This window comes from Lissotriton helveticus, chromosome 6 (assembly GCF_964261635.1).
Source record: "Lissotriton helveticus chromosome 6, aLisHel1.1, whole genome shotgun sequence".
Taxonomy (NCBI): domain Eukaryota; kingdom Metazoa; phylum Chordata; class Amphibia; order Caudata; family Salamandridae; genus Lissotriton; species Lissotriton helveticus.
In genome coordinates, this window is record NC_136067.1 from 535,852,352 (window position 1) to 535,876,375 (window position 24,024).

Sequence of the window (24,024 nt, forward strand, 5' to 3'; positions counted from 1 at the left end):
ATTATTGAGCGGGGGACAAGGCAGGGATGCCCATGCTCGCCCCTGATATTTGCTATATATATTGATCCTCTAATTCGACTATTCAAGGTTAACAACGGAATTCAGCCTATTGTTTGTCAGGGCCTGGAATTTACAATTTTAGCTTATGCAGACGATGTTGCTTTTGTGACGGCAAATCCTACTACCGCATTGAGGGTGGTGGAGTTGGTAGCACAAGATTTTGGTAGATTTTCAGGGTATGCACTAAACAGAGCTAAAACTCAAATCATAAAGAACAGGCACGCTATTATAGGCTGAGCCTTGAGTAACCGAATCAACAGTGTATTTAGGAATTACGATCACGCTAGATCTGGGGATTTTGATAGCGAGGAACATTGAGCCAGTAATCAGGAAGGCGAGATCTGATTTTGATAGAATTAACAACTTACATTTGTCACTAGTGGGCCACTGTAATGTGGTGAATATTATGTTTTTACCAAAAATCCTCTACTTGTTTAGGCCAATACCGAAAGAATTTGAGAGACATTGGTTTGTAACATTGGAGAATATGGTGAACCGATTCATTTGGGCACATGGGAAAACTAGGAGGGCTCTCAGGTTTATGTCACTACCATCGGGAACGGGGGGCTTTGCTGTCCCTGATTTTAGAATGTATTACAGGGTAGCAGCTCTTCAATATATGAGTATATTATTTGGCACACCTCCTGATGACGGTGAAGAGGAAACAGGGGTCCCTGATGTATATAAGTTGTTGCTCGGGGAGCATGCTGAGAACTGTTTTATGAAAATTTACTGAGCCCAGTTACTATGAAAAGACAAAATGTGAGACTGTCGGCTACCTTCAAAATCTGGGTTGCACTGAAAAAAAAGACCGGCCTTGGGACAATCAATTACTCTACCCAGCTTTATAAAAACCCCATGCTTCCTGAAATCTTTTTGGATGACATCATGGCAGAATGGTCTGAGAGGGGGTCCGGAAGGCTGGGGATCTACTACAGAATCAAGGCTTTCGCCAGTTTCAGGATATTCAGTCGGAGTATGGACTGGGTAGAGGTAATTTAAATTTTTTTTTGCAATTGCATATTTTTTTTAGTAAGAAGGGGGGTGGCTCAATGGGTTTAGCAGAATCAAACTTATAGACACTATTAGAAGCAGCAAGATGGGAGTTATTAGGTTATTGTATGCTGAATTAGTTGCATTGAAGCAAGATGATTTGGCCAAACATGCAGGAAAGTGGACGGCGCATCTGGGCACCTTTACTGAGGTGGAAGGAGTCTTAGAAAGCTAAATAATCTAGGCTAGTAAGCCGAGTAGGACCAGAGAAAATATTCGGAGGGATACTAGCTCTAACGTTATTTTAAATGCTGGAGCCAGCTTTATGTTTGATTTATGGCGGAGCCTTGTTTAACCCAACTTCCAGATTACATCATGGAGAGGAAGTATTACTGTTGAGCATTGTATATTTTTGTATTTGATTGTTAACTGGAGCCTGAGGTTTTGAATGCTTATCTCCTCTATGATGTTTGGACTGTTCAGAAAATTTGTTGTAACCTCACAGTATAAATTATTTTATGAGTTTGTGCTGATCATCAAAAATAAAAAGATAAAAAGAAAAGAAGAAATTATTGCCTGTACCTCCAGTCGGGGGTTTAATATTGGTTCTCTTCCAAGTGTTGGCCTCTTTGACTATATTTCGGTAGAGGTCAAGGCTTTGTCTTCATGCTCCCTTTTATACCAGGCTGTGGTAGCCTCTGTTGATCTCTGCACATAGTGTGATAGTGCCTCAGCAGAGCGAAAAGAAAAGCATCCACCTCAAAATCATTGCCCCACAGGTAGCCCCAGAAATCCCTCCCATTGATTGCTTTTTAGCACAGGTGATGGGGATCGTCTCAAAGGAGATCGGGCTGGCAGAAAGAAGGCTGTTATTGACTAGGGATGGTCATTCATTTCCAAGTATACTCCACTCACTGGGTGATCCTACGGTGCTTGCAGAACCCCTAACCCTAAATGCGGTTAGCCAATTAGAAGGAGTTCAGGATGGGGCCTCAGTGTCTTTAGCCTCCTCCTTGGAGGGGGGCTTGCTGGGTTGTCTCAAGCATATTTTCACCCAATCAAGCCCAAGTCTGAAGAATAAACATAGGAAATGAGCGGCAGCCCCCAAATATAGGGAGAATTATGTTAATGTGCATGCTTTATTGGGGCCAATTTTCCTGGTCCATTGTGGCGTCACAGCGCTTATCTGAGGTGTGGACCTGAGTTTCATGTTCGTGATTTTGTCTGCCGGCTACATGCTATCCCACTTGTGACCTGTCAATCAGTAACCACAGGCCTAGGTCGCAGAGCCTGCCTGATCACGTATTTTGGAGTCAGGGTTGGTGGAGAGTTCATGACAGGTGAATTTGATAAAAGTGATGCGGTTTCGTTCATGTATGCAAGTGTACAATAATAAGCATTAACATTGTTTTTATCAACATCAGCAGCTTTTTGCCTGATGCTTGCTTGAGGGAGTTTAGCAAGGTTTGTACTGCTAAAATGAGCCACATCATAGCAAGACTAACTCTCATTAAATCTAGACTTTCACAGATCCTGGACTATATGAAACATCTTGGAGACCCATTGCCTGTTTTGAGTACCTCATTGAGTGATGTGATTAACAAGACTGGTCCTGTCCAGCCACAAAGCCCGCAAGAGTACTTTAGTGAACCAGATTCTTGCCATGAAGTATTTCAACCTCCTCATGCCCCCAAAAAATGTCACTCCTGTGTCCTCTGGCCCAGGAGGTCTATCTGGCCCACCAGTTTCCACCACCGGTGCTAGTCCTCCATCAGTGGCTTACTCTACTCCTCCCAACACAAGGGTTACAATTAACTTGCCACCTGAAGCAACCCCATACATAGTGGTCCTGGAGAATGACCTCCCCCAACAAAGCCTATGTCAGAAACATACTGAAAATCAAAGTGGTGCATTTGCTTGACTTTCACTCCATTGTGGGTGCACAGATCTACACATCTATTAATATTATGCAAAGGGTAAACTGTATTTATTTATTCATTTATTTATTTTAGGAGTTTTCTATAGCGCTGGCTAGACTTGAAGGTATCGGAGCGCTTTACAACAGTCGACATGTGAGGGACATACAATCAGACAAACAGTATACATATTAGCTCAAGGCACTTTGACAGTCTCAGTATAATGTAGCACCTTGGAGCATGGAGATCAAGTAGTGTTCAAGTTGAGTGTCATGTGTGTTGGCTTGTGAGCTTCAGCGGTCGCTATCGGTTTGGGAGAGCATGCTTAAGGAAGAGGTCTTTGAGCTGTCTCTTGAATTTTACAAAGGAGGTGATAGTCCTGATATGGACTGGAATGGGGTTCCATATTTTTGGTGAGTTACCAGCGAAGGACTGGGCTTTGGTTTTTTGTTTACGTGTTTTCATATGGATGAGGAGTAGGGTGTTGGGGCTTCTGAGGTTCCTTGCCTGGCCGGCTTTCTTGAGCTTGGAGGCCACGTATTCAGGCTTCCCAGTGTGCAGGGCTTTCTGTGTAAGGCAGGCAGTTCTGATGCTGGCTCGCATTTCGACTGGGAGCCATTTTAGTTCTCTGAGTGTGGGTGAGATGTGGTCATATTTATTGACTCCAGTGACCATCCTAGCTGCTGCTTTGAGGGTTGTTCTGAGGGGGGCTAAGTGGGATTTTGCTGTACCTGTGAGGTTTGCATTCCCGTAATCGAGTCTAGACAGCACTAACGATTGAGTCGGTTATTTGAGGTCCTTGTGCAGAATGAAGGCTTTAATTTTGTTGAGTAGTTTCATGTTAAGGAAGGCGCTTTTTGTGGCATTCTTCATGTGTTTTGCCATGTCAAGTTTTGGGTCTAGGGTAAGTCCCAGGGATTTTACAGTCTGTCAGGGTGAGATTGCCGTTGATTATAAATAGCTTTTAGTTATTCTTAAATCTGGGGGTTCTCTTCTTTGTTGGAAATGAGAAGGATTTCTGTTTTTTCTTGGTTGACCTTTAGATGATTTATTGTTAGCCAGTGTTGGACCTCTCTTAGAGTGTTGTTGATTCTCTGAATGTCATCAATGTAGGAGGTTTTGAAGTAGTACTGGGTGTCATCTGCAGAGAGGTGGAAGGGGATGATAGCTTTTTTTAGCATGTTGGTGAGTGGTTCCATGTGGATGTTGAAAAGTTGCGGAGAAAGTACTGATCCTTGGGGGACACCCCTGCTGACGGGATGTAAGTCAGACGTGAAGTTTTTGATTTTTATTCTTTGGGTGTGGTTGTGGAGGAAGGAGGAGAACCAATGTAAAACCATTTCATCCACTCCTCCCCTATTTTGAAGGACCTTGATGAGTCGACTATGGTCACCAATGTCAAAAGCGACAGAATAGTCCAGGAGAATGAGTAAGAAGCATTGGTCCGTATCAAGTGACTTGTGGATATTGTCTATGACGTTGAGGATCGCTGTCTCGGTGCTGCAGCCTGTTCTGAAACCCGATTGGTGGGGGTCTATAAGGTTGATTCTGTTCATGTGTTGAGTCAGTTGTAGGAGGACACACCTTTCTAGGGTTTTGGATAGGAGAGGGAGATTGGAGACAGGTCTGAAGTTATTCAGATCATTGATGTCCAAGCCTGTTTTTTTCAGTAATGGTGTCACTTGGCTGACATTCAGGCATGTTTGGTATGTCTCTGGTTCTTAGGGAGCAAATTATGATTTTGCACCAGAGCGGTGCTAGGGTGAGTTTGAGTTTTTTGGTCATTTAGGTGGGAATAGGATCTAGGACGTGAGGGAAATGTTTGGCGGAGGAGATTAGATTGACTAGCCCCTCTTCAGAGATGGGGTTGAAGGATTTCCAGGGTTTAGGGGGGTGTTTGGGTGTGGGGTCTACTGGCCCTAGTGGAGAGAACTTGTGAGGGGGACTGAGGTTGTTGTCTAATGAGAGCTCGAACTTGGTGATTTTGTCGTTAAAGAAGTATGCGAAGTTGTCACACCGCTCTTTGGAAGCTTGATCTGGAAATGTAGGGAGATTGGATGTTTGCAGCGTCATGAGGTTGAAGAGTTCTTTGGGCCTGCTTTTTGCGTTGTTTAGAGCGCTGCAAAAAAATGTGGATTTTTTGTTCTTTATGTGGTTTTTGTACTTTGCGCAAACTGATTTGAGTTGCTCATGGAAGATTTTGGAGGGGTTGTCCTTTCTGTCTGGCATCTGTGTTGTGGCAAACTTTAACATACACACCATTGCTGCACTTGTCTTGACCAATTCAGGGTTATTTAAATCCTCTAGACTGTCTAACATTTAGGCGCGTCCCCTTGGATTCTCTTATATGCCAGAGATGGTTTGTCAAACTTTGTGGAAACAGGTACTCCAGGGGCAGGTCTCCTGGGGTAGACCCTCATGAGCCCCTTGTTTTGTAGACAATGAATAGATTAGCCCCTGTGGGTAACCTTAACACCTGTAATTGACTAATCTCGCCAGCTCTATCTGTGTCCCCTCCTGCAACCTTGTGCACCTCCCCCATCAGATTTTCTGACTAGTAATTCTCATGATTTTATGTTATTATCTTGGAATTTTGCTGGCCTGGCAGCAAGGTTTATTGATTGTAATTGGGTGCATTTTTCAGGAAATACCAGGTGATCTGTCTACAAGAGACTTGGGAAGAGAAACATATTTTTTTCTACAAGGATATAAATCTTACTTTTACACTAGCTGTGGCATCAGCAGCAGGGAGGGCCCCTGGAGGATTAATCATTTTTGTTTCTATGGAACTTCGGGGGAAAACTAAGGATCTTGCCTGGGACTCATATCTCATGCAAGTCCTGAAGTTAACTTTTCCAGGTACCACATCTTTTGCACTGTCTAACAGCAGGCCCAAATGTGTGTTGGCAGAGGGCTTCATATGGCTCACAAAAGAGAGGGCTCTGAGCTAATTACAATCTTAAGGGGCATATTACCAAGCAATAGCGATAATTATCGCTTTTGCTTGGTTAGAGACAAAAATTTACCGCTGAGCTGCAGCGATTTTTATCGCAGATAAACCTTGGTATTACCAAGGTTTATCGCAAATGCGATAAAAATCGGCCGCAATGCATGAATATCGCTGAAAAGTCAGCGATATTCATGCATTACCGAGCTAATGCTCTTAGACATGTTATCCACCTCCCATTGGATAACATGGCTAAGAACTGCTCAGGGCAGGTGTTAGCTTTTGGAGATATTCGCGCTTAGCTCGAATATCTCCAAAAGTTGGTAATAGGAGATAGCGATGTTAGCGACTGTTTCCAGTCGCTAACATCTTGGCACGGCCACTTTGCATGTCATTAGTGATAAATACCACTGACATGCAAAGTGGGGCCCAAGATGGTCGCTATCTCCTACTAGCTGTCGCTAACTGGCGTTAGCGACAGCTAGGTAATAGGTAGATAATTTTATCTCCGCTTTCTTGGCTTTTAAAGCCAAAAAAGCGGAGATAAACCCCCTTGATAATATGCCCCTATGTTCCCACAACCTTGTTTTCTCTAAGGGTAAATTAGTTAAGTCCTCCAATCCCTGTACCGTACCAACATTTAGAGGGAGGGGCTGTGCTCTCTCATAGATTTTATCTTTGTGTCAGCTCCCCTCATTTTTTTTATTATAACTTTTAGTATAGTGCACAATCAATTCAGCGAACATAATCCAATGTCCTTAGTGATTGGTGGGTTAAAGGGTGATGTGAAGACCTTGTGTGATATACAGGGTGCGCTCACTGGTTCAGTGACTAAATATCGAGGGACATAATATAGAATGCCCAAAATATCGACTCCAAAATATCGCCGTACAGAATATAGAATCCCTATCTACAAACGGGTATGTACTAAAATATCGAGTACAAAATATCGATAGTTAAAATATAGTTAACTAAAATATTAAATGTTTTAAATGTATTAAAAATAATATAAAATTAATTAAATATTAAACACAATTAAATAAAACACTTAAAATAATGTAAAAACCTTAAAATGTAAAAAATAATAAATGTAATGTAAAAGAAACCATAATTTTTAAAAACATATTTACTCAATAATTTTATAAAATAATTATTAATCTTAATTATAAATTATTTAAAACATTATTAAAAATATATTTACATATATATAAATAAACCTATTAAATAAATATAAAAATAAATAATATATAATAATTAAAATAATTAAAGTAATACTTTTTATATTAAGTAATAATTTACACTACATTGAATATAACACAATTAAAAAGATTACATAGCTGAGGGAAATAAAATTAGTATTCACACTCCAACAAATGCAAAAATAGAGAATTTTTTGGATAGTGAGAGGGTAAAAATTACTATTTCCACTCCAGTGCGCAACAGTAGGGAAAGCGTTGGATAGCCTAGGGGTATAAAATACTATTCCCACTCCAAAGAGTGCAACAGTAGGGTAAGTGTTGGATAGCGTAGGGGTAACAATTACTATTCCCACTCCAGAGAGTGCAGCAGTAGGGAAAGCGTTGGATAGCCGGTGGGTAAAAATTACTATTCACACTCCAGTGAATGCAACAGTAGGGAAAGCCTTGGATAGCATAGGGGAAACAATTACTATGCCCACTCCAGAGAGTGCAACAGTAGGGAAAGCGTTGGATAGCGGGAGGGTAAAAATTACTATTCCCACTCCAGAGAGTGCAACAGTAGGGAAAGTAATGATTTAATATTAAAATAAGAATACATTAATTATCAATACCAATACAAAATTAATTAAAATTATTTACCAATTAATAAAAATAATTATCAATTAATATTTAATTAACAATAAATTAATTATCAATAAATAGAAATAAAAATAAATATTTACTTAATTACAATTAAATTCCTTCCCACCCTATCCCCCTACAAACCAACAAACCCACTCCAAATAATAAAGTAATACAATTATCATAAATTTTAATTCTTCAATAAATAACAATTAATTATCAATTAATACAAATTAATTACCAATTAACAGTTAATTATCAATCAATTATTATCAATACATATAAATAAAAAAATATTTTGAATTTATTACAATTCAATTACTTCCCACCCTTTTCCCCTATAAACCCACAACCCGCTACCGAACTAAAACGCAAAATTACATTAAATTATTTAATAATTCATTAAAGTTAATATTTAATTTACTATAATTAAATTACTTCCCATCCTATTCAGGCCCGGTTCTAGCGGGGGGGCCGGGTGGGCCGGGCCCACCCAAACATGATCCTGGCCCACCCAAACAGATGGCTTGGCCCTTGCAATGAGGACTTGAAGGCAGGCGCCATGTGGAGATAAAGGGGTGAAAAAATAAACAAAGCCTTCTTAACATGTAAATGGTCTTCTAAAGACCTGTGAAGTACTCGGGTGCGGCTGCGATAATCTCAACGGCTGTCTGTGTGTATGTGACCCCGGGCTGAGACAGCTTCCTGGGCGCACACACAGACAGTTTTTGAGATTATCGCAGCCGCACTCGAGTACTTCACAGGTCTTTAGAAGACCATTTACATGTTAACGAGGCTTTGTTTATTTTTTCGCCCCTTCATCTCCACATGGCAAAGGGACAAATCCTTTCTTTGACAAGGGTAACCTTTGCCTACTGTTCTGCTGTGTGGACATTTCTTTGTCTATGCAGCTCAGGAAAAAAAAAGTGTATTTATTCCTATTCACCTTTCCTGACCCCTGCAGTTGCTTATCCCACAAGGCTGTAAGACAAAGTTAGACTAAAGGAGTAGTAGGTAAGAGAATGTGTTACTATTTTTTTTTTATCTGCACAGGCCCAGCAGGACACATACTTTGTGTGCGCTTCATTTAAACAGTTTTTATCATTATCATGGCTGGTGCAGGACAACAATAGGACAATACAAAATGCCCAGATAATGCTGCTGATTAATAATCCTGCTGGAGAGCAATCATTGGTATGTTAGTAGTTTTTAAATGCAGATGAACTGTATTTTATGTGGAAGCTCAGTGGGTTACTGCCTTTGTCACAAGAGATCCTTGTGTCACTTGCTGTTCAGAAGGTACAATCCCAACACAGGACAGTGACCAATGAAGTGTCACCAAAGAGCTGCATACAAACATGAATGGTATATTTAGAGCTTTGCTTTATGTGTGTTTTGTGATACAGTGAGAATTTCCTCAGCCTTTGATTATTCTAATGTTGCTAACATGAGTATATTTGGGCAGATATACAGTTTTATCAGTAAAGCTGACCCCCATGGAATTCTCTTTAAATCCTAAGGTTGTGTTTCACAGACCAAGCCCTCTTAAAATACACTGCTCACCATTATAGATGACATGTGATTCATACACCTAGTAATCCTCATTGGCTTATGTGACATTCCCTGTAGACTGATTTACATACTTGTATGATTCATTGCCTCTGTATAATGTGTGCGTGATGTAAAGTACTGTGACACCCTACACTGATATGAGTAGCGCTGTACAGCAAATGAAATGCATGAGAGAGGGGATACGTAAAGATGAGGGGCACTGTTGGAGGGTGGCAGTGAGGGAATCCAAAGAGGAGGTCATAGGGGGAGGGGCTATGGAGCGATGAGGGGCACTATTGGAGGGTGACAGTGAGAGAATCCGAGGAAGAGTTCATGGGGTGGAGGAGGAGCTAGGGAGAGATGAGGGGCACTGGTGGTGGGTGGTAGTGAGGGAGTCTGAGGAGAAGGTCAAAGGGTGGGGGGCTACGGAAAGATGAGGGGCGCTGTGGAGGGTGGCAGTGAGGGAATCTGAGGAGGAGGTCACGGGTGGGGCTGGAGCTACGGAGAGATGAGGGGCACTGGTGGAGGGTGGTAGGGAGGGAATCCGAGGAGGAGGACAATGGGGGGTTACAGGGAGATGAGGGGCACTGGTGGAGGGTGGCAGTGAGGGAGTCTGAGGAAGAGGTCATAGGGTGGAGGGGGAGCTAGGGAGAGATGAGGGGCACTGGTGGAGGGTGGTAGGGAGGAAATCTGAGGAGGAGGACAATGGAGGGTTACAGGGAGATGAGAGGCACTGGTGGAGGGTGGCAGTGAGGGAGTCTGAGGGGGAGGTCACGGGGTTGGGGGAACTACGGAGAGATGAGGGTGCTGGGGGAGGGTGGCAGTGAGGGAATCTGAGGAAGAGGTCATGGGGTGGAGGGGGAAAAATAAATACATGTAAAAACTACAGAGAGATGAGGGACACTAGTGGAGGGTGGCAGTGAGTGAGTCCGAGGAGGAGGTCAAGGGGTGGGGGGGTGCTATGGAGAGATGAGGAGCACTGGTGGAGGGTAGCAGTGAGGGAATCCGAGAAGGAGGTCATTGGGGGAGGGACTTCAGAGAGATGAGGGGCACTGGTGGAGGGTGGCAGTGAGGGAATCCGAGGAGGCGGTCATAAGGGGGAGGGGCTATGGGGAGATGAGGGGCACTTGTGGCGTGTGGCGTGTGGCAGTGAGGGAATCCGAGGAGGTCAATAAGGAGGGCCATGGAGGGATGAGGGGCACTGTTCAAAGGTGGTAGTAAAGGTATTTACGGAGAAAGAGGTTATTTGTGTGGCGCCAAAAAGACTTTTGCATCAGCGCTAAAGCCGGTCCTGTCATGGCCTTCCTGGTTTTGTTTATTTAATTAGCAGTCAGGTCATTAGGGCTACTGTGGATACACTTTAAAGTGTGTGCTAATTATATTTACTGCTATATTCAATGTTTTAAGTTTAAAGGTGATTTTACTAATGTTTTTACTGGGAAAAATGAAAGTGGGGCCCGATGGTGCCTGATATGGGTCTGGGGCCCAAGGTCAGCTGTGAGATAAGGTGCACTGGAGAGGAGTAGTGGATAATTAAGTCTGTGAGTGCGTTGCAGAGTCCGGGGTTAGGTGGAGGTAGTAATGAAGAGGGATTCTCACTGAAGGCTCACACAGAGGGAGCCTGAGATGTGTCACTTGTCTGATACTCCCACCTCAGAAACCTCCTCTTCCCATCAAAGGAACTTTACATGGAAAAAACACTTTTTGAGAGTGATAATATGTAGAAAGAGATTTGGAAAAGAGTGCGTTTTACTGGGTCGTGTAAGACTAAGAAGAGATAAAGGAGGGCCTTGAAGCAGGCCTGCCCAGACATATATGTGACAAATCGAGCCCGCAGTGGCCCACCCAAATGCCCCCTTGGCCCACCCAAATAAAAATTCCTGGAGCCGGGCCTGATCCTATTCCCCCATAAACTCACAACCTGCTACGGAATTAAATTACGCAAAAATTAAATGACAGAACATTCATTACTTTAAAAAAATTAAACATACATTACAAAAATAATATATAATTTTAACACATATACTACCATACATAGCACTAAAAAAATCGATATTATGGAAACCGATATATTAAATTCGATAATATGGAAATCAATATTTCCTACCTCAATTTCAATATTTGGACCAACTATATTTTGGTAATTCGATATTCTGTCCTCTCTATATTTTGGATTCGATATTCTACCCTGTCGATATTTCGAATTCGATATTGTGGGCGTTTACCGCACTCACCCGTATAGGTCAAAGTAGGAGACTTAGTTGGTCTCAGGTGGAGCGCTCGCAGTTTAAGGTGTCTTTTTTTATCTAGGCAAGAGATTTATATATGTTCAGACCCGTCTGGCTCGAGTTGGGACCTTTTATTGGCTTTTGCGTGGAGGTCATATAAGGTGGTAGCTCTACTTAAGACTCCCATGACTAACACTGGAAGTAAAATGGTTTGACCATGATTTCTGCAAGGCCCTTCGACTCTTGAAGTCTGCCTTAAAGCAGGTACCTATAGACAAGGATTGTGTTTCTGCCTTTCGTTTGGAGTATAAAAAGCCACTCGCAAACTGTAAAGCTTTCTTATTCAAGAGAGCCTGGGATGATCTAACTCAAGCTTGTTCCAAGAAAGATAGTTCTTTTGTTTGGGCAAGTTATAAACCAGCCTTATTTCAGTAATATTAACAGTATGGCCATATCTCACCACATTACTGAGCAAGAGTGGATAGAGTATTTTGAAGGGATCTACAACTAAGGGTTCAGTGGATTCCAGGAGGATATGGGTAGATTTGCGGTGGTTCACAGCTAACCTGGTTTTAATGTTAGATGAAGTTAGGCAGGGCATTTTGGCATTATCACACAAAAAAGTCCCCAGGCCTGGATGGGATCCCCCTGACCTGCTTTGGATGACATCAAGATCTTGGGTCCTGCCCTTACATTGGTCCCTAATGCCGCCGTGAGGAATGGTACTCCCCCCTCATTGTCCACTGCTGTAATTGGCCTGGTATTCCAAAAGGACAAACCACAATTGTATTGACGATTTCCCTGATCGATGCAGCTATGAAAGTCCTGGGGAGGGTACTTTTAAATAAGCTGTTGTTGTGGGAAGAAGAAAATAACATACTCTCTGGAGTTCAATATGACTTTAGGCCTGGCAGATCAACAACACATCAATGTTTTTCCATCGCGAGAAGCTGTGGTGCTGGCTTCACGTGATAGGGGCAGATCCTGAAATTTTGCTTCTCTTAAGTGATCCTCATTCCCACACCTCAGCCTCGGTGCAGCACTCTCAGAGATCAGCTTGTACCCAATCCTTCAGAACCTGAAGTGGGGTTTGCTAGGGGTCAATTATTGCCCCTTTCCTGTGCACCCTTTATATTATTCGATTGGAGCAAGCTCTTCTCTTGATTAAGGATGACTGTCCAAGGGTGGGTACTTGACTGCTCCCAGTTTTACTGTCTGCTGATGAAGCAGTCCTCATGACACGAACTGTGGACAGTTATATCTGGAGAAGTTTGTTGCCTTTATGACTATCCTGGACCTTCCAGCAAATTTTAATGAATCGCATGAGATGGTAGTTGCCCTCAGTACACCAGATCGAAAACTTTTAAAGGGGGAGATCATGCCTTGTCTAATGGTCTGGTCTTTTTATATCTTGGGGTCCTGTTTGATTCAAATAAAAACTGGAAGCCCCTGACTGGTGCTTAGAAAGTGGAGCTTATTAAGGGCACAGGTGATGTGGCTAGATTTTCTCAGAAGCTGGGTTCCAGGCCCCGTAGCACCTTAGCCAAGTTTTACCAGGCCAAATGCATCTCTAAGATTTTATTTGGCAGTGAAGTTTGGGGATATACAAAAGCTAATAGTATTCAGTCTGTGGAAAATACATTTTTAAGGAGCATGTTGCAGGTTCCTAATAGTATCTCAGCATTTTGTGTCCACAAGGAGTTAGGAGTAAAGTACCTAGGAATCGTAATTGCCGTCAAATCTCTACAATGTTGGATCAAAATATGGACCAGGGAGAAATCTCATCTGAACAGGTTGATCCTCTCTTATTGTCTGTCTCTTGACCACGTGGACAAGATCCCTTGGTTCACATACCTGAAAGCCGCCCTTGACAGCCTGGATAGGGAAGATGTATTGCATAGCCCCTAGTTCCTGTTCACCTCAGATTTGAAGTGGGTGAGAGACCAGTTTTTAGCATGAACATCAATACAAGTAGAGGAGACACAGCTGAGGAAACCTAGTGTTCAGGGGCTCATGCCTTTAAAAACAGTCTAGTCCATGGAACCATATGTATTCCCTGTTAACAGGTTTTGGGAGAAATATCTGTTGACCAGATTTAGGTTTAACATATTGCATCATCTTCTGGCATCTCTTAGTGGCTGGAGTAGGCCTGGCAACCTGAGTCCCTGCAGCTGCAACAATGTGTCTTTGGAGGGCACCCTACATTTCATGATTATATTTTAGCTTATCCAAAAGACCGTTTATTATGCCATTACTAAAATCTTTGAAATGTAAGAAAGTTGACCCTGCTTTTGTGTTTCCCCAGCTCCTATGTAATGATCATGTCATATTTACAGTCTCCTGCTTAATAAGAGCTGTGTTAGTATGTAGGCATTCCATACCCGATTAGCTATGTTTCTGCTAGTGAGGACATATATATATATATGCTTTATTGGGGCAGTTATTTTCACAGGGATTTTATCAGTTGTTTTCATCCTTTTTACAATTTGCATTTATATTGTTTAGATGTTGTTCTTATGACTGATATGCATGTATTTTGATATTATGTTCTTTTATGGTTATGCTGTACTTTAAGTAACAGTCCTACCAATGGTCTTAGTAATGGTTTAAGGAAAACAATGAGTTTTCTTAAAATAACCCTCTGCCACCAAAATGTCCCATGGCAGCATGCTTCATCATCGGGTTATTCCCGCCCACTGTGGGACGGGGCGTGCTATGACAGAAGGAGACATGTGAGCACATTGTAGGGTGTTGACTATTAGGTGATTGGTAATACGAGAATGGGAGGGTTAAACAAGCGCGTTTTATTAAATCCTGTCGCTGATATTATTAAAAAAAGGGGGGTGAGCGGAGAAATAAACTTTGATGGTGTTTATCTCCTGGTCTACACGTTTCATGCCTATCCCCTGAGGCATTTCATCAGGACCAGAGTTCATGATCCCTTGTCCCACTCCTAAAAAAAATACCCTGTTGGTCTTAATTATTATTATTAAGGTAAAGAAAATATATACATGATGTAAAAATATTATTTTCATGCAAATACAATGCCCAATAGGTATATTCCTTGAAATAAGATCTGAATATTTTTTTGACTAATTAAGGCACCATGAGCTTTACACTAGAGGGTAGGGGTTCTTGTAGTCACACAGTACTCATAGCTGCACCTTTGCCTGCATAGTCTGGCTGCCCATGACTCCAAAGACCCTTTATATTTCTATTATTTAGATGTTTTTCTTATGTCTGATATGCATGTGTTTTGAGATGATGTTCATTTATGGTTATAAATATAACCAAATATGATTTACATCTCTACTAAAGAGTTCAGGCATGACTCACAAAGGTAAATGTACACGTTTGTGAAAGTTTACGATTGTTTGCTATTCACAAAGGTATTTTACTAGTAGTATCTTTACGACTGTCGAGTCTCCGCACATAAAAATATAGTACTGTCCTAGCTTTTTTTATGCAGAGATTCCACAGTTGTAAAAAAAACTACTAGTAAAATGCCTCTGTGAATAACAAACAATTGTAAACTTACACAAAAGTGTAAGATTACCTTTGTTAATCAGGCCCTCAATGTATAAGCTAAAACATGCTTGATTAATAACACTATCTTATTGCTCTTCTTAATAACTATCTTATGATTTGTAAACAAAAATTTAGAAAATACTTTATAAGCGCTATCTTTAACCCCTTCGCTGCGGCAGCTATTCCGCCGCATCGCTAAGGGGGAGGCGGGGCCGTGCGGCGCTCCCGTGATCGTGACGGAACCGCTCCATCACGGCCCTCGGGTGAGCTGTGCTTGTGACGGAACCGTTCTGTCACCAGCACAGCCAACCTGAGGCTCGTGACGGAACGGTTCCGTCACGAGCATGGGAGTGGTTAATATGAGACAAAAAGTTATGTCCAACCATAACTAACCTACCATATGTTAACAATAACTATTGGCGTAAAATCCGTTATTTGCGGAATTTGCGGATTTTTGGCAAATTCGCGTTACGCAAATCACGCAAATTTGCCCAAAAATCTGCAATTGGCAAGCTGGCGGATTTTTTTGCTTGGTCGCACTTGAAAAATACAATATCGCGCTCGCTGCGTTGACTTACTGTGATTCTGAGTTCTCTTTCTCCCGGTTTGCGTGTGCTGCGCCATTTTGGATCTTGCTGCGTGATCGCGCAAAAGTTTTTCGACCGCTAGTACGTCATCGCGGCCCACCATCTTGCACAGCGAGAGTTTGACAACGCGAGTACGTCATAAGGGCCCGCGATCACGCATCGCGGGAGTAAACAATTGCGAACACGTAGATGCGGCGCGCAGCTGACTTCCGGCGGGAGATTTGAACAGCTCGCTTTCCCGAACTTGCAAAAATTGCAATTCTGCACAAGAAATCCACCGCAGGCAGCAAAAACCTTCTGAAAATGATGATTTTGATCAGAATAACTCCTCAGATTGACATTTGGCTGCACTCTTTTGTGCAAGGAGTCCATTTTTGGGGGGGTGGGAGGAAGGAAGTGCCCCAGAGTCTCCAACTTCCTGTTCCTGTCCAGCAGGCTCTTCCCAGTGCTTTGTCCATGTCCTGGTCACTTTTCATCTGGATCTGGAGCTGGAAGGATTACTTTTTGTGGCTGCTGCTGGATATTTGTATTTGAGGACTTTTGGGACTTTGGAGTTTGGATCACTTTTGGATTTGAGATTTTACACGTAAGTTGGTGTTGTTTCTTTGGGGCATTGCAGTTGCTGCAACTACAATTTTAAAACGTTTTTACACCTTAAAAAATATATATATTGTGGGTAGCCACAGTATCCAGTAGGCCCAGGGTTAGTCATGTGTGCATGATACAACTGTTTCTGTGAGTTTTGGTTGAACTTAAATCTCATTTATGTCATGGAATTTTAGCTCACTGTTATATGTGGAATTTTTTTTTTTAATTTTGGGGTGCCTGTAAAGCGCACTAGCCAGTAGGCCCAGGGGTACTGAGTGGTGCATGGGCCAAGTCTTTCTGTGAGGTGTCTTGAATTTAAACATCATTGAGGGCATGGATGGCATTGGATTGGAGTGATTTTTGTGTGTTTTTCGACTTTTTGGGGTGTTGTTGGGGCCTGGCCATGTGGGTGGGGGCCATTTTGAGGCCTGGTACAGGCAGGGACTGGCCATGTGGTGGGGGTCAAGGGGCCATTTTGAAGCCAGGCAGTGTGCTGCTCAGGCCTGCATCCAGTTTGCCTTGCTTTCATCCATTATGCCCAGGGGTACTCAGTGGTGCATGGACCAAGTCTTTCTGTGGGGTATCTTGAATTTAAACATCATTGAGGGCATGGATGGCATTGGATTGTGGTGATTTTTTGTGTGTTTTTTGACTTTTCGGGGTATTGTTGGGTTCTGGCCATGTGGTGGGGGTCAAGGGGCCATTTTGAAGCCGGGCAGTGTGCTCAGGCCTGCAGCCAGTTTGCCTTGCTTTCATGCATTATGCCCAGGGGTACTCAGTGGTGCATGGGCCAAGTCTTTCTGTGGGGTGTCTCTTCTATTAATGTAAATATCCATTTTTGATTAGAATTGTAATTTTTATTTCCCTTTTTGGGTGTGTTGTAAAAATAAATGCCTGGTTGCAAATATTAATTGAAGCACGACGTATGCAACATTTATTTAACTGATGTTCCTCTGGCTTCCTTTGCTTTTAAGTGCACAAGAGAACCACAAATCAGTCATCGTTCATTATGAGTGCCAGGAAGAAGTCCTGCTGTGGTGTGTGCAGCACAACGTCACGTGACGTCACGTTTGGCCACAGACGACTCTGCATCTCGTGCAACTGCGGTCTGCTGTTCTGACATCTGAAGAAAATGGGCCCAAAGAAAAGTGGCCGTAGCTCCTCCACCAAGAAAGTTGCCAGTGCCACTGTCAGTAAGAAGGAGCAGAAGAAGCAAGTGACGCCACTTACCAAGGAGAGTGGTGTGCCTACAGACACTTTTTTGGGGGAAAAAACTACACCTGCAGCAGCGGGGTCCACTGGGGACCAAGCTGGGAGCAGCACCTCCACTTCATTGGGCTCAGTGCCACCACACCAAGGAGCTCATTAGGATGGCAGGTCCGTCCGCCACCCTAGAGGAGGAGGGACTGTCTGCAGGGGCAGCGGCGGTCCCTCCAGTGCAATTAGGATGTGACCGCCAGCCTGGCGGTCACATCCTCAATATTTAACATTGCGGCGGGTGCTGCTTGAAGCAGCACCCGCCGCAAGGTTAAATATGCATGCTTAGCATTTGCATGCACAAAGCGGCAGGCACCACGCGGTGCCTGCCGCTTCGTGCACGCAAATGCTGGTGGGTACCATAGGTACCCCCCATGTGCACCCCCCACTCACCCTGGGGGCCAGCAACGGGCCCCCAAAGAATTCACCGTATGCCTTTCCACGGCGGAGAATCTGCCGCGGAAAGGCACCTGTTTTCCGCCATCCTAATATGGCTGGCGGTGTCTGATAGACACCGCCAGCCATGTTAGAGGTTTTCCACCACGGTCGGAAGGCGACCGCGGCGGAAAAGCTGCGGACCGATTTTGAGACCTACCGCCATCCTAATTTGGCGGTGGGTCTTTTGTGCCTCCCCAGCGGTTTTCCCGAATCCTCCGGGCCGGCGGTGGCTTCCGCCGGCCTGGAGGATGCGGGAAAACCGCGATCCTAATGGGCCCCCAAGTTAGGTGCAAGGCCAAGAGTGCTGCAGAGGCAGCCACTTTAATTGGTCAATCACCATCGACCAGTGATGTTGGCTCATCGCAAGAAAGTAGCATCCAGGGTGTAACTCATCTGACGAGTGTTCAACAACCACAGCCACAACGACAACCACATGTGCAACTAGTACAAGCGCAAGGAGAGGCGCAAATGGAGGCGCAAGGGGAGGCGCAAGGGGAGGCGCAAGGAGAGGCGCAAGGAGAGGCGCAACTAGAGGCGCATGAAGTGGCACAACTGCCCACAATGCTTGTTCCTCCAGAAGTAGGGGCACATCAGGAAATCGAGATTGAAGCGGAGGTATCATCCGAGGAAGCCACTCCTCCTGATGATGATCCATTGTCTTCCAGATCCCCAGCAAGAAAATGGTCAAGGAGGGCTACTACAAGTTTTTCTTTAGGCCCCCTTCCTTCTGATGATCTTGATGTTGATTGAAACCCACCAATTCAGTCTGAGAGTGAGGCACGCCATGAGCCGACAAAGGTAGCTAGGCCTAAAGGGAAGGTTCCAGCAAGGCTTCCACTTATGGGTGATGATGACAATGAACAAGAAGCGGTGTATTCTGCTGCTGAAGAACAGTCTGACGACGACCCAGTCATCACAGTCGTCACTCCAGGCCGAGTGGGCATACAGCAGACAGACATTTTTACCCAATCCCGAATTGCTGCTGAGTGTGATGTGGTCGGCGTGGCACTGATACCACCACCAATGCAGTTAACTACTACACCAACACGACCTACAGCTTCCATATTTTATCGTCAGACAGGCCAGCAGGGACCTCTATCCAGTTCGACCTCCATTACCTCAAGTAGTGGTGCTGTAAGTGCACAACAGAGAACATTTAGCCACGCCCATCCTCCACTTCATCTGGCATTGAAAGAAGCACCTCCACCACCAGCAGACATCTCCAGTCCCCAGTTTGGGACTTTTTTAGTGTTAGCAAAAAGGCGGAAAACATGGTAGTTTGTTCGATTTGTAAAACTGTAGTTAGTCAGGGTAAGCTTGGTACCAACTATGGTACTGGAGGCCAGAGAGGTCATCTCCAAAAACACCACACTATGATTTGGGAGGCGCACATGAGTAAGATCCGCAAATCCACACGTACAAAAAATCTAAATGTATCCACTCATATTGCATCTGATGATGACGAGGGGCTAATCGTGCATGGGGGAAGTGAAGAAGCGACAGACATTTTTTCTGGTACACCCATTACCCCTGGCAGCAGCACTGCAGTGGTAGCGCCCACACCCTCTATGCCAGCAACATGTATGTGGAACACTAAGAGTCTAGGAGAGACACCAATGTGAAAAAGTACATCAATGAGCCTAACTGGGTTGAAGAAGTCTGGATCATCATCATCACATATGAAAACGGTCCAGACCACCATTAAAAGAATGTTTTGGTCGGAGGAGCCATTTGAACGCAACCACCCAACGGCACGTCTGTATAACGCAAAGCTGGCTAAAATGCTAGCGCTGGACCTTCTCCCTTTTTCTTTCATGGAAGGGGTGGGTTTTCTAGAATTTGTGGCAACAGTCTGCCCTAAATGGAAGGTTCCTAGCTGGTCCTATTTTGCCAGAGTTGCGGCTCCAGCACTACATGAAGATGTGCTGGAAGTGATTGGGTCAGCTTTGCAGAAGAGTGCTGTTCACACTATCCACCTGACAACAGACATGTGGACCAGTTGCCAAGCCGTGGATTACATGTGCATCACTGCACACTGGGTCTCTTTTGCAGGGGTTAGAGAAAAGATGTCTACAGGTGTTGACCCTGCCACAATTTTTCAAGCGAGTCGGATACATGCAACAGTAGCTATGTTTTCCAAGAAGAAATCTCATACTGCATTAAACATTTTGGATGAGTTTAAGAGTAAGGTCTCTAAATGGCTGCTGCCAAGAAGTCGCATGATTGGTTATGTTTCCACAGATAATGGCAGTAATATAGTTAAGGCCATGCATGATGGTGACTACTTCAGAGTGCTGTGTTTTGCACACTGCATTCACATTGTTGTGCAAGATTTCTTAAAAAGAGAAAACACAGTCAGCAAGTTACTGACCACCTGCTGAAGAATCTGCACGTATTTCAACCATTCTTTTAAGACCCGGAAGGAGATGAGGATCATTCAACGTAGCCGTGGAGTGCCAGTCCAAGGACTCATCCAGGAGGTGGCAACACGTTGGAACTCAACCTTCTACATGCTTGAACGTTTGTTTGAGCACTACAAGGTAATCAATGAGTATGTCAATAGCATTAACTTACGGTCTGCTCTTATGAAAGACATGAGGCTAGAGCTGGAGGAATGGGACCTAGTTCAAAGCCTGACAGACATGCTTCGTCCTTTTGAGGTCTTCACCCATGAAGTCAGCAGGGAGGATTGTAGTTTGGGCACAGCTATCTCATTGTTGTTCATGCTAGAGCAACAACTGAAGGCCGTGTCTCCAATGTTCCAAGCTGATGTTCACAAACAAGACGCATATCGGTTGGCAGAGAGCTTATTAAGCCGCCTACTTGTCAATGAAAGGCTTAAAAAAATACATTCAGAACAACATTACATTTGTGCCAGTATTCTGGATCCACGGTACAAAAAGGCTCTGACCAGCAAAGTATTAATTCCTTTTTATGAAGAAGATGTTTCAAAGTACAAACATTGGCTAGCTGTGTCAGCCACTCGGCGGCAGGAAATTGAAGGAAACACCACAAGTACTACTGAAGCAGCAGGCCATCTGGCGTCAAGGTCCACTTCTGTGGCCGAAGGCAGTCACTTTCCCTCACAGCCGTTACCGACAGCAGCAACAGTATCCTTGTCATTATTACCTGCACCAGGCCCAGCCATAATATTGTCGAAAGCGGATTGGATAACTCGGCAAGGGTTTGCTCGCTCCAGTGTTGATGCAAAGTAAACACATGGTACGCAAAGTGGAGCACCACCCAAGGAGGCCCTTGAGTGGCTGGTACAGGCCTATCTAAATGACCCAACAGAGGTCTACATTGATTGTGACCGATTGGTGTATTGGTATGGGAAAAGGCCTCACTGGCCACTGCTCAGCAGGCTAGCTATAAATTATTTGTCTTGCCCACTCGCAAGCGTGTCTACGGAACGAGTTTTCAGTGCTGCTGGTGCCATTGTCACTTCAAAAAGGTCTCACCTCTCACCCAAAAATGTGGAGAGGTTAACAATGACAAAGATGAATCAGCACTTCATACCACCAGATTACAAAATACGTGAATCCACGCAGGAAGAAGAGGACACCGACTTAGGTGCTGGAAGGTCTTCTCTGTTAGCTGACCTACTCCATGTTCAATTCACAGAGTTTGAGGACGAGCTCTACTTCCCTGACAATGAGGCTTGAAAAACGTACTTTTTGTTTTCTTCCGTCCTTTTTGACTTTTATTTCTGTGTGTCTTTTGTTTGATTTGCAACTTTTAGCACAACAAAACTTTAATCACAACAAATCCATCAGCAGCACTGTTTTTGTCTTATTTTCCAAATTGAAGGTGTCGCTGTCTGCATTCCTAAAGTTCACAGCTCAGTCATGCTCCTCTATCCTCCTCCTCCAGACTCCCCCTATCCATTTCCCTCAAGGCAGATGGCCGGATTACGCAGAATCTAGAAACTGTAGCTTCAGTCCGTACACGACACTGCCCTGTGGCCCTTCACTTAAATAAGGTGATGACAAGTGGAACAGGTAATGAATAATGAGATGGCATGCAGTGGTGGGCAACACTGGCAGTCTAGCTCTGATGAAAGCAATTGTTGTTTGTTTGTTGTGCATGAAGTGAATCCTATCTAATCTTTTACACACTAAATGTAACTCAAGTGTACTCTGTTACCTTTTTTAATACAAATTGTACTTCTACTGCAGGGGCCAGCCACTACGTTGCATTTTTCAGTATGGGAAATGTCCTAGGACTCAGTGTGTAGACAACATTGAGTTTGCCAATAACATACCATGATGATGATGATGATGAGTCTTGATGATTAAAGTTACATATTATCTTTATTCTTTACTCAGTCACTCACTGGGATGGATGGATCATCATCATTGTCAGTTTATAGAAAAAATATGGCCTTTTCGTAGTGGCAAACAACAGGTAAACAAGTCAACAACAACCACAGCAGTCCTACATGTCTGTCTAGTCGTGGTATGGGAGTGGTCGAGCAAGTGTAGCGTATGCCAGAGACCAGATAGCAGTTCATGTAAAATTGTGGCTATGTGCCTTGCTGCACAAAATTAGATATGCTTTGTCTGTCTGTGTCAAAGAGGTATGCTACATCATCAGGGTGGGTTACTCAGTGGTGCCTGCCTTGACCATCTGCATGGCTCTGGCCTGCTGTGTGCAATAACTATCCTTGAAAAAGAGACTCAGAGTACGCACTTTAGAAATTATGCCTGTATGTAATACTGTCGCCTCTGAAAGTGTTATTTTTGCACAACACACCATACATTATATTTTTTCTCAGTGCTGTTTTAATATCCCTTCCTGTTTTTCCATCAACAATTGCAGGCTGGCTTTTACCTTGTGCCATGGGAACAACATCAATCCGCAATTCCGCATCCGCCAGGCAGGCAGTGGACAGTGTGTCTGGTCACCAAGATTGATCGACGGACTGTCAGATGGAATGGAGGACTACCGCGAATAAGAGGAATGGCTGGATGCATGCAACTTCCCAAATTGAACAGGACAACAACAACATACAGTTACAGTATCCTTTCCTCTTCACTTCTCCTTATCCTTTAAATAACTTATTGTTGTGAACTTCTATGAGTGCGACTCTCTGCTTCAAATTCATCCCTGAAGCTATTTCATAACTTTCTTTGCTATTTTTAAAACGAATGTGATGTACTACTAAATCATTCTCCCTTTGAGTGAAAGTGCATAATTACAGCAGCCCTGTACTGTCTAGTAGTTTAGTACTACTTAGTAAGTTGTAGTTAGTACTACTTTTCAGTAATCGAACCATCCATTTAGCAAACAACTTCTTGCATGCAATTCCTTTATGTCCCTTAAAAGATTTATGGATATCTTCGTATCCAAATATTTGTTTTTCTTCATTTGTTGTTTGTCCATGCTGTGTTTTTTTTCCTCTCTCCACAAAACTTTCCCAAAAAACCCCATTCCCATCCAATTTTCAAACCCTAACCCTCTTCCCCCGGGCTGTGTGGTTTTCATTGAGGTGTGACTAAATGACAGCAATAATTCCACACACTTGCTGGGGAGGATAAGGTGCAAGCAACCTCCTCAAAACAATTTTAAGGCAGTTAGATGAATCCTAGGATATTGTAATTCTGCTTAAAAAACACCAATGAGTAACTATTTTAAAATCAATTCTGATGTTCATGCCCACCATCGATTGGATCCATCATCAACATCATCCTCCTACATGTCAAGACTTGTTACGCTGATGTGTCACTGTTCTTGTTGTAGTCATAATCATCATGCAATTTTTTTTTCCATACTTATCTTCAGCATTGCTTAGGCTACAAATATACTGTTCATTCTAATACTCCTCTCAGGCCACTCAATGTCTAATTTTTTCCTTTGTTTTTCATTTTCTGCTACTGCTAGTGTGGTACCAGTATTACTACCACCGGTACCACTCCTACTACCGCCACAACAATGGAATTTCTGTCCTGGATGGATTTCATGGGCAACCGTAACTAATCGCCATGCAGCCAGTGCTATGCCTAGCTCTATCCTCAAACATGAATCACAGGTAAGATAAGCATTTTGGGGAGGTAGAATAATGGGCTAGGACTCGGAGGAGAGGAGAGACTGACAGTAGTACTAGTAAAG